Below are 14567 nucleotides of genomic sequence, written 5' to 3'. Positions count from 1 at the left end.
TCTCTCTACTGGCGAACCACCCCCTCCCCCCTTTGGAGTGACAATTTCACGCTCCAGGGATGCAGACAATGTCTTTACCCCAGCATGAGACAAGTGCACTCCGTCACCACTGTACAGGTAGTCGTTGCCATAGAATCGTTGCCAGCTATCAATGAATGCCCAACCATTGTTTGAACAATGTTTTTCCAGTCGGCAATTTATAGCAATTGTCCTGGACAGCCATTCACGACCAACCCCTCTTCTAGGCAAGACACCACATACTATCGGGATCCCTCCCCTATCTCTAATCTTCCCCAGCGCCTCCCTATTCCACTTGAAAAGTTCCTCACTCCTAACCTTTCCTATGTCGTTTCCTCCCACACTAAGACACACTACTGGCTTGGTACCCTCCCCTGACAAAACCCTATCTATCCTCTCAGCTACATGCCCTATCCCAGCCCCAGGAAAACACACCCTAGTCCTACGCGTCCTATCTCTTTCACAAAAAGTCGTATCTAAAAACCTCACCTGGCTGTCCCCAACTACCACGACCTTACCTCTGGGCAGGGTTTGTACAACTGTCCTTTCCTCTCCCTGCACCACACTTTCCTGCCTCTTCTCTTCCCTGCCAGCTTCCTCCAGCACCTGGTAGGGGTTACTACACTCCACACCCTGGTCAGCTTTCCTGAATCTGACCCTAGTCCCCTTGGAGACAACCACTCTCCACGCCTGCTCCTCCTTCGCAGGTGTCCTGATAGGCAGGACACCTACCTGAAGGAGTTCAGTTCTGAGGGCTTCATTTTCCCCCTTTAGAGTGTCGATCTCACTCCTCAACTGCCCCAGCTGCCCCAGCTGGAATAGTACACATTGCATGGTGGTAATGAGAACATATCTGTTTCCATGGTTATCACTTCGATATTTATTTATTTTATTTTAATTTTCATACATTTATTTTCTAAGTATATGCAATAACACTCGTCCCTGGAAAGAACCATATCATAATTAACTCACTAATTAGCCACTCCCACAGGTAATGCAATACCAATTAGGGACAGGTGGTGTGGTATAACCCTTCTGTCACACACACACACACACACACACCACATCCCTACCGGAACAAGATGTGGTTGGTTTTAAGTAAAATTGCAACATCGACATAGACACTCCTCTAAATGGCTGTATTTTTTTAGGTAAAGGTGTTCTCAGGTGATAACAGTGATTGCCAATTAAGCCCCGTAGTGGTCTTGACTCAGGCATTAATTAGATAAGTAGTTTACTGTTGTGTGTATGAGTGAAATTTTGTAATAACTGTGTCTAGTGTTTCAGGTTAGGGGGAATCTTAAATTGTTGCCATTCGGATATGTTTGATATGATGATGATGTGTGATGCATGTATATGGTGAGTCATGCATATGGTGAGTCATGCATATGGTGAGTCATGTATATGGTGAGTCATGTATATGGTGAGTCATGCATATGGTGAGTCATGCATATGGTGAGTCATGCATATGGTGAGTCATGTATATGGTGAGTCATGCATATGGTGAGTCATGCATATGGTGAGTCATGCATATGGTGAGTCATGTATATGGTGAGTCATATATATGGTGAGTCATGTATATGGTGAGTCATGTATATGGTGAGTCATGTATATGGTGAGTCATGTATATGGTGAGTCATGCATATGGTGAGTCATGTATATGGTGAGTCATGCATATGGTGAGTCCTGTATATGGTGAGTCATGTATATGGTGAGTCATGTATATGGTGAGTCATGCATATGGTGAGACATGCGTATGGTGAGTCATGTATATGGTGAGTCATGTATATGATGAGTCATGCATATGGTGAGTCATGCACATGGTGAGTCATTTACATGGTGAGACTTGCACATGGTGAGTCATTTACATGGTGAGACTTGCACATGGTGAGTCATCCATATGGTAAATCATCCAAATGATGACTTGAGACGCATGCACCCGTTAATAAGTTCTCGTCTAGTTCTTAAGTATTTTTCAACCATTTCCCACAAAAATGTTTAATAATCTTATTTGACGGTAACCTCGAAGTGCTCCCTGCCTCTTCCTCTCGTGTTACCTGTACCATCTAGTTCATAGTACCACACCTGACAACATTCCCACTCACTCATCCTACTCCACGACGCCTGAACACCCTCTGAGTCAGGTCTTTGTCGTCTTGGGTTACATTGTATCATCCTCCCTCCCTCCCTCACTCACTTTTCTTCCTGGACCACAAGAGAACCGTGTTAACGTTAGTGTGTTTGTCTGTGCGTGTGTGTATTTGCGTGCGTGTGTGTATTTGCGTGCGTGTGTGTATGTGTGTGTTCACCCCGGCACATTTCACGCCCCGTCACCGTCCAACACTCAGCCCCCCAGCAGGAGGAGAGGATCTGGCGAGGGAGTTTCATAGCTACGGTTATTTCACCCAAACTTGTTAGAAGAAGTTAAAGTCCTGTTTATCCTTGCTTAGGACGTTTTAATTGGCCAAGTTTTGCCCGAAGGAAGTTATGGCAGCCATTATCACCCAGGATTTTTCTGCTGGAGATTTGCATAGCTTGTTATATATATGTTCCCGGAGGTGGCAGTGTTATGGTGCCTGGCGCTGTCTGCTGTCACTGCCTCGGGCTGCCTGGGTACAAACTTTTTTAATTTCTTATCCTAAAAAGTATCAGTTAAAAGATTAGATATTTAGCCAATAAATTATACAAGATAGATTGATATATTATTATTTTTAACTTTGTCTCATATTTATGTTTAATTTTCCATTGGGTTTGAAATTATGTAAATGTTAGAGTAGAGAGAATAGTGCTTCTCTGTAATCTCTTCTTATTAACAACAAAATATATTCTGAATGTACGAACAAATGTGTGTGTGTGTGTGTGTGTGTGTGTGTGTGTGTGTGTGTGTGTGTGTGTGTGTGTGTGTGTGTGTGTGTGTGTGTGTGTGTGTGTGTGTGTGTGTGTGTGTGTGTGTGTGTGTGTGTGTGTGTGTGTGTGTGTGTGTGTGTGTGTGTGTGTGTGTGTGTGTGTGTGTGTGTGTGTGTGTGTGTGTGTGTGTGTGTGTGTGTGTGTGTGTGTGTGTGTGTGTGTGTGTGTGTGTGTGTGTGTGTGTGTGTGTGTGTGTGTGTGTGTGTGTGTGTGTGTGTGTGTGTGTGTGTGTGTGTGTGTGTGTGTGTGTGTGTGTGTGTGTGTGTGTGTGTGTGTGTGTGTGTGTGTGTGTGTGTGTGTGTGTGTGTGTGTGTGTGTGTGTGTGTGTGTGTGTGTGTGTGTGTGTGTGTGTGTGTGTGTGTGTGTGTGTGTGTGTGTGTGTGTGTGTGTGTGTGTGTGTGTGTGTGTGTGTGTGTGTGTGTGTGTGTGTGTGTGTGTGTGTGTGTGTGTGTGTGTGTGTGTGTGTGTGTGTGTGTGTGTGTGTGTGTGTGTGTGTGTGTGTGTGTGTGTGTGTGTGTGTGTGTGTGTGTGTGTGTGTGTGTGTGTGTGTGTGTGTGTGTGTGTGTGTGTGTGTGTGTGTGTGTGTGTGTGTGTGTGTGTGTGTGTGTGTGTGTGTGTGTGTGTGTGTGTGTGTGTGTGTGTGTGTGTGTGTGTGTGTGTGTGTGTGTGTGTGTGTGTGTGTGTGTGTGCAATGGTAAAGGTGTGTTGTTACCTGTACCACGACACCTACACGAGGCGCACAAAGGACGTAAGCGGACTGGTGGTTAAATCTCTTGTTATAAAGAGATTACCTGAAATAAGATGAGGTGTATAATTAGTGTATTATGATGTAAAAAAAATATATATTAATTATACCCCGAGTGAAAAGGACTCCACCAAACCATCTTTAAAAATTCTCTTTAGAAAAATTATGACGTTGAATCTGGTAATGCATTCATACTCGCCCTGAAAACACCCGCCGGGATACATAAATGTGGATAGATTACACGAGATAAAAGAAATTAATGAAAAATAGTATTAATGATGGTAAGTTTGCGTTTTTCTAGGACTCGGATACATGAACGGATTAAATCTTATCCCGTAGTTAGTAATCTCCCGGAACTGAGAGTGATGACATTTATATGCGTACAGAAAATGAATTCGTGTTCGTTTAATGAATACATTTTTAAACTTGCTCCGGTATTTGATATTGAGAACCCCCCAAAAAAAATCAAAATACCCCCAAAATTTAACCATTAACAACGAAAAAATTAGTCAAATTGGATATTTTTTCTTTTCTGGTTCTAAATTTCTTTTAATAAAACTACTCAAAAATTCAACTGGGAAAAATAAAATTGTATTCAGATAATATTTTTTCCTTCTGCACTATAAATAAGCTGCCGTCTCTTTGCTAACGAGTTATGTTATCTCTTCCTAATGAGCTGCGGTGTCCAGTTACCTGCCGGTGTGTGTCGTGAATTTAAGTTACTGATTATGGTGAAACTGTATGCGGGAAGTCAAGCCCTTAAAATACGCAATCGACTCGATCCATCATCACTTGAACACACGGATGCGAGGTATATACGAGGAAAGCGTCATTTTGTCCTGAGTTAAAGGGGGGAAAATTGATACCGTATATATTTTGTTGGAGGCAGGGGAAGAAGGAGAGGGAGGAGGAGGAGGGAGGGTAGGAAGGAGAAATGTGTTTGTGTCTGTCTGTGTTAATAATTGGGCTCCACTCGTAATACACACACACACAAAAGAGGCTGGTCAGTACTCTGGACACACAACACTGCCAGCCGCCTCTTGAATTATAGCTCGTAAAGACATATTGATGTGACGTGTAATAAAATAGGAATGTTGTCCTCACGGCCCAAAATCCGTATCAGCGTTATGGTGATGTGTGTCCTGAGGGCGGTAGGTGGCTGACTGTCCAGGTAGGTGTGTGTGTGTGTGTGTGTGTGTGTGTGTGTGTGTGTGTGTGTGTGTGTGTGTGTACGAACGTTTAATGAAGAAGGTGGATCTCAGTCGGTTGTGGAGGTGTAATATAGACTATTGTTGACTGTGTGAAGTATTAGATAATAAAATACAACATCATGACTTACTATGTGAGAATAAATACCCTTATGTTATACCCAAGTGGTCCTAAATAGACATCGACAGGGAGAACGAGACCCAAAAAGTACCAAAACTCAGTGACTCGGGAGATAGAGAAGCAGAAACGCAGCGAGGAGATACCCCATTATCTGCCGTGTTCACTCAGCTAAAGACACATCGCGGTCAACCTTATAAACGACTCCGGTGAAAATTCTTGTCAGTATAGCGCGTTGTTCGACCTTGTAATGGGTGGTGAGAGTGCGTCAGTGGGAGGGCGGGGGGTGAGAGTCTGTCTAGGGAGGGAGGGAACGAAGGGAAGAGGGAGTGAGAGGGAATGAGTAGGGGAGGAAAGAGTGAGGAAGGGAGAGAGGGAAGGAGTGAAGGAGGAAAGGATGGGGAAGGGAGAACGGTGGGAGGGAGGGAGTTAAGGGTATAAAAGAGGGAGTGATGGAGCGAGGTAGGGAAGAAGGGATGGAAAATGGGGAATGATAGGAAAGAGGGAGGGAGGGGGAGGGGAGTGATAGAAAGGAAGGAAGGACATGAGAATGGATGAAACTGCAGCGGGCCTATTGGCCCATACTGGGCAGTCCCGTTTACACCCAACCCCTATCGCTCATATATCCGTCCAACCTATGTTTGAGGCTATCCAGCGTGTTTGAGTTAATGATGATGTTTGGTAACTTGTTCCACTCATCCACTACTCTATTTCCAAACCAATGTTTACCTATCTCGCGCCTAAATCTAAATTTGTCTAATTCAAAACCATTGGTACGAGGCCGCTCCTGGCTGGATAGTTTGAGTTACTTTGTTTAGCCCTTACTCCCATTTATACACCTTGATCATATCGCCCCTCACTCTGTCTCTCGAGGGAGCGCAAATTAAGATGCTTTAACCTGTCCCTGTACTCAAGGTTCCTAATGCCCGGGATTAGTCTAGTCATCCTCCTCTGAATACTTTCTAGGGGTTCTATATCCATTCTATAATACGGTGACCAGAATTGAACTGCTTAATCCAAGTGAGGTCTCACAAGCGCAAGATATAGTTATAGGATAACCTCGCTAGTCTTGTAACTAACACTCCTTTGTATGAACCCAAGTACTTTGTTAGCCTTGTTTCGAGCAAATGCACATTGTTGACTTGATTTAAGATTACTACTTATTATTACTTCTAAATCCTTCTCACAGTCGGATTTCTTTGTAACAACGTTGTTCATCTAATATATATGGTTTCTTTGTTTACATCTCCTTGACTAAGTACTTTACATTTGTCTAAATTAAATTTCATTTGACATATTTCAGGCCATTCGATTTTTTTTTAGATCTTCCTGTAGTTTTGCGGAGTCTTCGTTAGATTTAATTGCACGCCCTATTTCAGTGTCATCAGCAAATTTACTTATATTGCTGTCTACTCTTATATCTATGTCGTTTTTGTATATAATAAATAGTAATGGTCCAAATACTGAACCTTGGGGTACTCCCTCTAGTAACGTTACCCCAATCGGATTTAGTGCCATTAATGATTACTCGCTGTTTCCTGTCCTGTAACCACACCCTAATCCATTTTAGAATATCTCCTCCAATGCCATGAGCCTCCACTTTATGTATTAGTCTTTCGTGGGGGACTCCTTCGAAGGCTTTGCTAAAGTCGAAGTAAACCACATCATAATCGTGTCCGTCATAGACTGATTCGAAAACAGCTGAAAAGAATGATAATAGATTTGTCAGACATGAACGCCCATTTGTGAAGCCATGTTGGGAATCATTGATCAACTTGTGCTTCTCCAGGTGATTTCGAGTAGAGTTTGAAATTATTGCTTCCTGCAAATTGCCTACAATTGTTGTTAAACTGATTGGACTGTAGTTAGAGGATAGTAATCTATCTCCCTTCCTGAAAATCGGTATCACATTCGCTATCCTCCAGGATTCTGGTACTACACCCGTTGTTAATGACATGTTAAACAAATTTGCTGAGGGCATACTAAGCTCTTCCTTACATTCCTTTAATACTCTGGCAAATATCTCATCGGGACTTGGTGACTTATTAGACTTTAACTTGTCGTGTTTAGGTTTTAACTCCCTGCCTATTTAGTTTTGTCATCATTCCTCTCACTATATCTCTGTAACTTTTTATTTTGTTTACCCTCTCCCACTGCAGTCTCCTCGATCCCCGTGCTCACATGTTCCCCCTGCAGTTTAAAGACTTTGACATCTTTTGAACTGCACTCTTGAGAGAGCCCGTGTCTGACGAAGACACAGGCGAATGGAGGGTTGTACCCCATCCCTAGCATAAAGTTCCTTCTGCTGTAAAAAATTGTCTAGTTGTCAATGAATGGGTCTGATATTGACTTGCAATAACTGTGAAGACGTCCGTTGACACCAACTGCCCTTGACAACCACTCACTGCCAACTCTTCTTCTAGGCAGGACACCACATATGATAGGGATCCCCCCTTCACCCTAATATGTTCTATAGCTGTCTTGAACTCATCAAGGACCTCCTCACTCCTACACCGGCCAATATCATTGCCTCCTCCACTAAGGCAGATAATGGGTTTGTTCCCATTACCAGAGAAGATATTGTCCATCCTGTCAACTATATCCCCCACCCCAGCTCCTGGCAAACACACCCTCATCCTATTTCTATATTTAGCACAAAAATCTCTGTCCATGTACAGTACCTGAGAATCATCAACAATTAAGGTTTTCGTACCTTCCTTGTCAGCCCTGTCCCTGACAATGTTAACGTCTAATTCATCTGTTAAAGGACTAAAAGAGTTGGTACACTTAGCTGTTGTCGTTTCCTTGGTGTCTTTGTCATCATCAGTTTGGCCCCCCCCCCTCTCAAAACCCTTCATTCGCCTGTGTCTTCGTCAGCTTCGTCAGACACTGGCTTTCCTTGTCTCGTGTCTTCCTCCTTCATCCTCGCAATCACTTCCTTTAATTTCAAGTTTTCGTCCTTGAAGGAAGGTAGGAAGGAAGGAGAGAGCAAGACACAGATCAGGAGTTGTATTACCTCTGTGTTTAGACGTAAGCCCAGGTAAGATCTACGGAAGCAATTAACCTGTGAGGATTAAAACCAACAGGTGAGAAGATAAGGCAAACTATAACCAGAAATATATCTTCATCATCCATTTACACCAAATATAGTCTGGGTAGTGAACAATAACATAACCTGTACTATTTTATTCATATTAATGTCATAGATGAGAAATTTATCGACAATGTTAAAAATGGAACCTGTAAATTAATTACATATTCATTTTTGTGTTAATTAAGAAATATGATGTTGGTCAGATGTGACAGGGAATATATAACTGTAATGGCAGAGTTAATTGTGAATCTGATTAAATGGATTACAATAGCACTATAAATCACGGGGTAAATAACACGACTCACACACTACGACTGAGGACAACAGCTCAGAACACTGGTCACGGGTACTAAACGGATCACGGCAAGATTAGTGACACAAGTATATTTGACGGTTAATTGAACACCCTAACGCTACCTAGGGGGGGGGGGTAGATTAGATTAGTTTAGGTTAGGGTATGTTAGGTTAGGTAAAGTTAGGTTAGGTAAAATTAGGTTAGGTTATGGTAGGTTAGGTTACGATATGTTAAGTTAGGTTAGGTTAGGTTAGGTTAGGTTAGGTTAGGTTAGGTTAGGTCAGGTCAGGTTAGATTTGGTTAGATTAGAATTAGGATGTTTAAATAATCAATTGAAATAAGCTGGGGTGACCAATCTACATGTAATACAACTATACACACTCTCCAGCACTGGCAAGATGAGTTAATAAGCCCGAGTGTTAGGGCGACCTTCTGCTTCAGGTAAACACACATGACATGACTTAAACTAAATCCTTCCCCTTGTTGTTAGAGAAATGTAAAACAAACGTGGGAATATGATGATCACGTGACTCTCTTCCTCTCCAACCCTCCTCCTCCTCTCCTTCCTCACTCCTCCCTACTTTTCTCCCTCTATTCCTCTCACAATCCCCTTTCCCTCACCCCCCTTCCTTTCTCCTCCCTTCACTGCCCCCTCTTCGCCCTCTTTCAAATCTTTTCCCCTTTACTGCCCCCTCTTCCTCGCTTTCCTACCCCCTTTTCCACACCCTCTTATCTCCTTTCTCCCTTCTACTACGGCCCCACCTCATCTTTGCCCTTCCCCTCCTCTTCCCTCCAACCCCTCCTCACCTTCCTATTCTTTTCCTCCCATCACTACTCCTCTCTTCCCCACCTCTCCCCCCTCTCCTCGTCCCTCTCCTCGTCCCTCACCCAGATAGATAATAACCGACTCAACGTAATGAGACTCAGAATATGACCCACTCAACAACTACCACTCAACTAACAGCAGATTGGTGCAGTGCGGAACCCAATTTCCCGATCTAAATATTCTGCCACACTTCGACTGGCATCATATATTTACCCCCCAACGCACGGCACAGTTCACTAACGCTAGTCCAGATGTCGCTAATATCGTTGGAGAGATTCGTTCGCCGTTACGTGACAAAATACTGCTGCAAATCCTCTGGTGTACTTGTGTGGGGGAAGGGAGAGGAGGAAAGGGGGAAGGAGAGGAGGGAATGATGGGGAGAGAGGAGAGGAGAAGGGAATGATGGGGGAGGAGATGAGGGGGATGGGAGAGGACAGAGGGGGGTGGGGGAGGAGAGGAGGGGAGGAGGGAGGGTTAGCAGAATGTGTATGACGGGAGCTGGTAGTAGAGTGCGAGGGAGGAGGGACTGTGTTTAAGAATGAGGGAGGGAAGGAGGGAGGCTGGTAAGAGTGAGAGAACGCGGGCTATTGATATTGAAAAACTTTATTTAGCCATAAAAATACAGATACAGAGTGGACAATAATAACAATATTGACATGGCTGAGCCAGTTGAGAGCCTGAGTTCTCTTAGTGGCTAGTGATCAAGGATGAGGGAAAGAGGAAGGTAGGGAGGGAGGGAGGGAGGACGGATGGGAGGAGAGACTATACTCCCTCCCTAGGATCACAGCCATACACTCACCACACGAACCAGACACACGGTTCGTATACCTTCCCAATCTTAACCAACTCCTTTCATCATCTTATTTACATTAACCTTCTACGTAAAATCAATATATCTGAGCTCCAGTTTATTTTATTTATCACCTCAATGAGTCTCCATTTACTTGACTCGTATAACAGTTAAGCAAGTCGTGTTGCCATCGGAGTAACAAGAAACTTCTGCTGACGTGATCAAACCATTTCTCTCTTTTTTTTTTTTTAGAATACCAATTTGGGTTGAGGTTGATAATAATCTCTTAGGTCAATTTCTGTCTCTTAAATAAAACTCAGACGATGTATCAGGATGGAAATAGTCACAGAGGAATATAGACGCCATTTGGGATATTAAGTTTCATACTTTAATATCGATTCGACCACTTAGATCTGTACTAACATATCCATCTATGAGGAACAATAAATCGCCTGAACCAATTTATGTCAAACCTCTGAATAGCTTAGTTAATGTTGGACTATTTGTAGAAGACATCTTAGCTAAAATTGGTCAATTATCTCAAAAAATCTCCTGTCGCTCACATTATAAATAGCTTCGTCAACTAAAGCTCCTCAGAGTCCTACAGGAAACCTTTTAGTGAAGTCCTTTGTGGGGGAACAATAGGAGTGACCCTGAATACTTTACACGCGTGGGCTGAGAAGAATAGAGGGAGGGTAGGTGGATGGGTGGGGCGGCCCGTGTGTGTCCGGAGACTGTTGACCTTTGACTCAAGCTGTGATCCCTTCTGCGTGACCTAGTTTTTTTCTGTTTGTTTGTCTGACTTTGGTGATGTGTGTATGTGTTGTGTGTGTGTGTGTTGTGTGTGTGTGTGTGTGTGTGTGTGTGTGTGTGTGTGTGTGTGTGTGTGTGTGTGTGTGTGTGTGTGTGTGTGTGTGTGTGTGTGTGTGTGTTTCTCTAGTGTGTTTGTAGGTGCGTTTGTCTTTGTAAGTATGGTTGTTTTTATGTTTGTATATGTGTATAAGTTTGAGAGAGAAACAATTAATAAAGATACATAAGAACAGACAAAGATAATAAATTAAAGACACAACACAACACACACACAACAACACACGTTCTTCTCTTAACACCATACTTCGACAGAGTAACCACACGCTACGACACCACACACACGCAGGTAAAAAAACTCTCCTTCACCGCCTTTATTCGTCTATATAAATAAATACAGTCGATTCTATCAGTTCACCCAAAGCCTCTCACCACCCCTGTTCCCACCCAACACCTCTCATTCTATTGCCAAGTACTCTATTCCATCCCACCATCCTATTCCATCCCACCATCCTATTCCATCCCTCCATCCTATTCCATCCCACCACAATCACCTGCTGCTCCCTCAACCAGCCTGCCGGAGATGTGGTCCCTGGAGTATTCCGTACGTGTTGGGTTGTGTGAAAGGCTGGACATGTTGCAGTGGCCTGGTGGTGTGGTGGAGACAACCTCTATCGAAATTTGGGAGAGAGAAAGCAAGTGTGTGTGTGTGTGTGTGTGTGTGTGTGTGTGTGTGTGTGTGTATGTGTGTGTGTGTGTGTGTGTGTGTGTGTGTGTGTGTGTTGTCTCTTTTATCTATTATTATCTTTGTTTTTATGTATCGTTATTAATTGTTTCTCTCTCTCAAACTCATACACCTGGTCTCATTGGTCCGTGAGTCACCAAACTGATCTCAGTGGTCCGTGAGTCACCAAGCTTATCTCTGTGGTTCATGAGTCACCAAATCGGTCTCTGTGGTCTGTGACTTAGCAAGCTGGTCTCAGTGGTCCGTGACTCACCAAACTGGTCTTAGTGCTCCGTGGGTCACCAAACTGGTCTTAGTGCTCCGTGAGTCACCAAGCTGGTCCCTGACAGGCGCCAGTGAACCACAGTCCCCAGGTGGCCGAGTTGCCAGAAAACATGTTGACACGAATTTCCCCGAGTCACCATTATAATAATTAGTATTACAACCTGCTGGGAAGTAAAGAAAGAAAATGTGGCTTGCTGTGTAATTAAACTATATTTTGCATTATGTGATGGTTGAAGTCTCCTGAGGTTTGTTGTACATTAATGTGAGTGTTGGGGACAGCGATGGCTTCTAAGTGTGTTATTGAAATTGATTTTATCTGGGACTTTAATGATGAAAATATTAACAACAACAACAACTATAAATAATTAATAAATACTGGAAAACATCAATAACAACTACATAAACACCGGCTACAGTAAAAAACAAAAGTAAAACAATAACACTGACAACAAATGTATTGTAAGTTGGACGGATATATGAGCGATAGGGGTCAGGTGTAAACGGGACTGCCCAGTATAGTCCAATAGCCCCGCTGCAGCTCCTCCACTCTTATGTTCTTATACCATCAGTGATAACAATAACAATAATATTAACAATTAAAAAGAATTACCACACACTACATTACATTACACATCATTACAACAATACATCTCTGTCACTGAACCTTTGAGCTGTCAGTCATACAGAAAGACGCCTGAGCTTTGAATAATTATGTAAATTGATTTTTTTTCCAATGCTGGTCTTTTCTTTCAATAAAAATGTAATTGGAATACCTTAGAGATGAGTCATTATAAATCCATTAGTGATTCGAATGCAAATAAAATGGGTTACGTTTTGATATAATGTTATGTTTGTTATCTGGGTTGTAAACCGATTGTCTCAGAGCTTCGACACGTCATGTGAATCGGGAGGTTCATGATATCTATTTGTGAATCAATGTGTCTCGAACAGAAACTCTCGGAGCTTCGTTATATCAAATGAACTATCTAGCGTCGATCAGAGCCTCTCAGAGTTTCACCACACTGTCACATGAACCGTTTTGTCTCGACCAGACAGTCTCGGAGGGTCATGAAATATTCATTAGTTCGGTAATGGAGCAGTTAATCATTAATCTGTTATGACAAGAATAAGAGATGGTCGAGCGGTCATAAGTGGCCAAGACCTTGAGGACCAACGTTAATTGGTATTATACAAGATACGATTATTATATCTTAGAGAGAAAAAAAGACTATTATTCTCTCTCTCTCTCTCAAAGGCATATATATATATATATATATATATATATATATATATATATATATATATATATATATATATATATATATATATATATATATATATATATATATATATATATATATATATATATATATATAATAAGGTTTACCTCTTGGCAGGAGAAATGTTCTTGAGTAGTGTCGTGTCCGTTCCGAATTAACTGGATTTTTTAACAGCAACATCTGGTATAAAAATTGCACAATTAAACTTTATTTTTACGAAGTCCATAATGGTTCCTCGCAGTAATGGTGGTACTTTACGCACCATCAACTTAAATCGTCATTACTAGCGAGGTAATGGCGATGATGTCTGCCTCTTGCCCCATGCAGAGAGACACTCACCGGACGTCTACTGCTGTTGCTCCTGGAGAAAAATGTGTGGCATATCCTTAATGACAATTGTTGGTAAAGTTTGTTTGTTAATGTTGCACTGTGTGTTCTTGTTAGCATTAAGTCTTGCAAAAACCGTGAACATGGGTTATAATGCTGAGGCTCGTGTATTCGTGTACACTGTCCCATATCACTGTACCCTATAACTACGGTACTCTATGATTACTGTACCATATGACTACTGTACCATATGACCACTGTACCATATGACTACTGTACTCTACAACCACTGTACCATATGACTACTGTACCATATGACCACTGTACCATATGACTACTGTACCATATGACTACTGTACCATATGACCACTGTACCATATGACTACTGTACCATATGACCACTGTACCATATGACCACTGTACCATATGACCACTGTACCATATGACTACTGTACCATATGACTACTGTACCATATGACCACTGTACCATATGACTACTGTACCATATGACCACTGTACCATATGACTACTGTACCATATGACCATTGTACCATATGACTACTGTACCATATGACTACTGTACCATATGACCACTGTACCATATGACTACTGTACCATATGACTACTGTACCATATGACCACTGTACCATATGACTACTGTACCATATGACTACTGTACCATATGACCACTGTACCATATGACTACTGTACCATATGACTACTGTACCATATGACTACTGTACCATATGACCACTGTACCATATGACCACTGTACCATATGACTACTGTACCATATGACCACTGTACCATATGACTACTGTACCATATGACTACTGTACCATATGACCATTGTACCATATGACTTCTGTGTGATAGTTGTTTTGGTATCACACTACTTGTTTTAATTAAGTTCTGGAATTCTTCAAGTGGCTGGGCTTGATGTAAACACTTCTTACTGTTTTCCTCTTATTATTGAAGCAGCTATATACACAGTAATAATCTGAGACAATAAATTATGAATTCTCTCCAGGAAAGTGTTGTGAATAACTCTTTGAGATAACACTTGAGTTAAGAGTGTGGCTTCTCTGTCCAGTGGGTGGTACTCTACTGCCTCCTCTGGGCATGAGAGAGCGAGCTGGTTGT

The sequence above is a fragment of the Homarus americanus genome, unplaced genomic scaffold, assembly GCF_018991925.1.
Source record: "Homarus americanus isolate GMGI-L3 unplaced genomic scaffold, GMGI_Hamer_2.0 scaffold1024, whole genome shotgun sequence".
Classification (NCBI taxonomy): Eukaryota; Metazoa; Arthropoda; class Malacostraca; order Decapoda; family Nephropidae; genus Homarus; species Homarus americanus.
Note: the sequence above shows the minus strand (reverse complement) of the source record.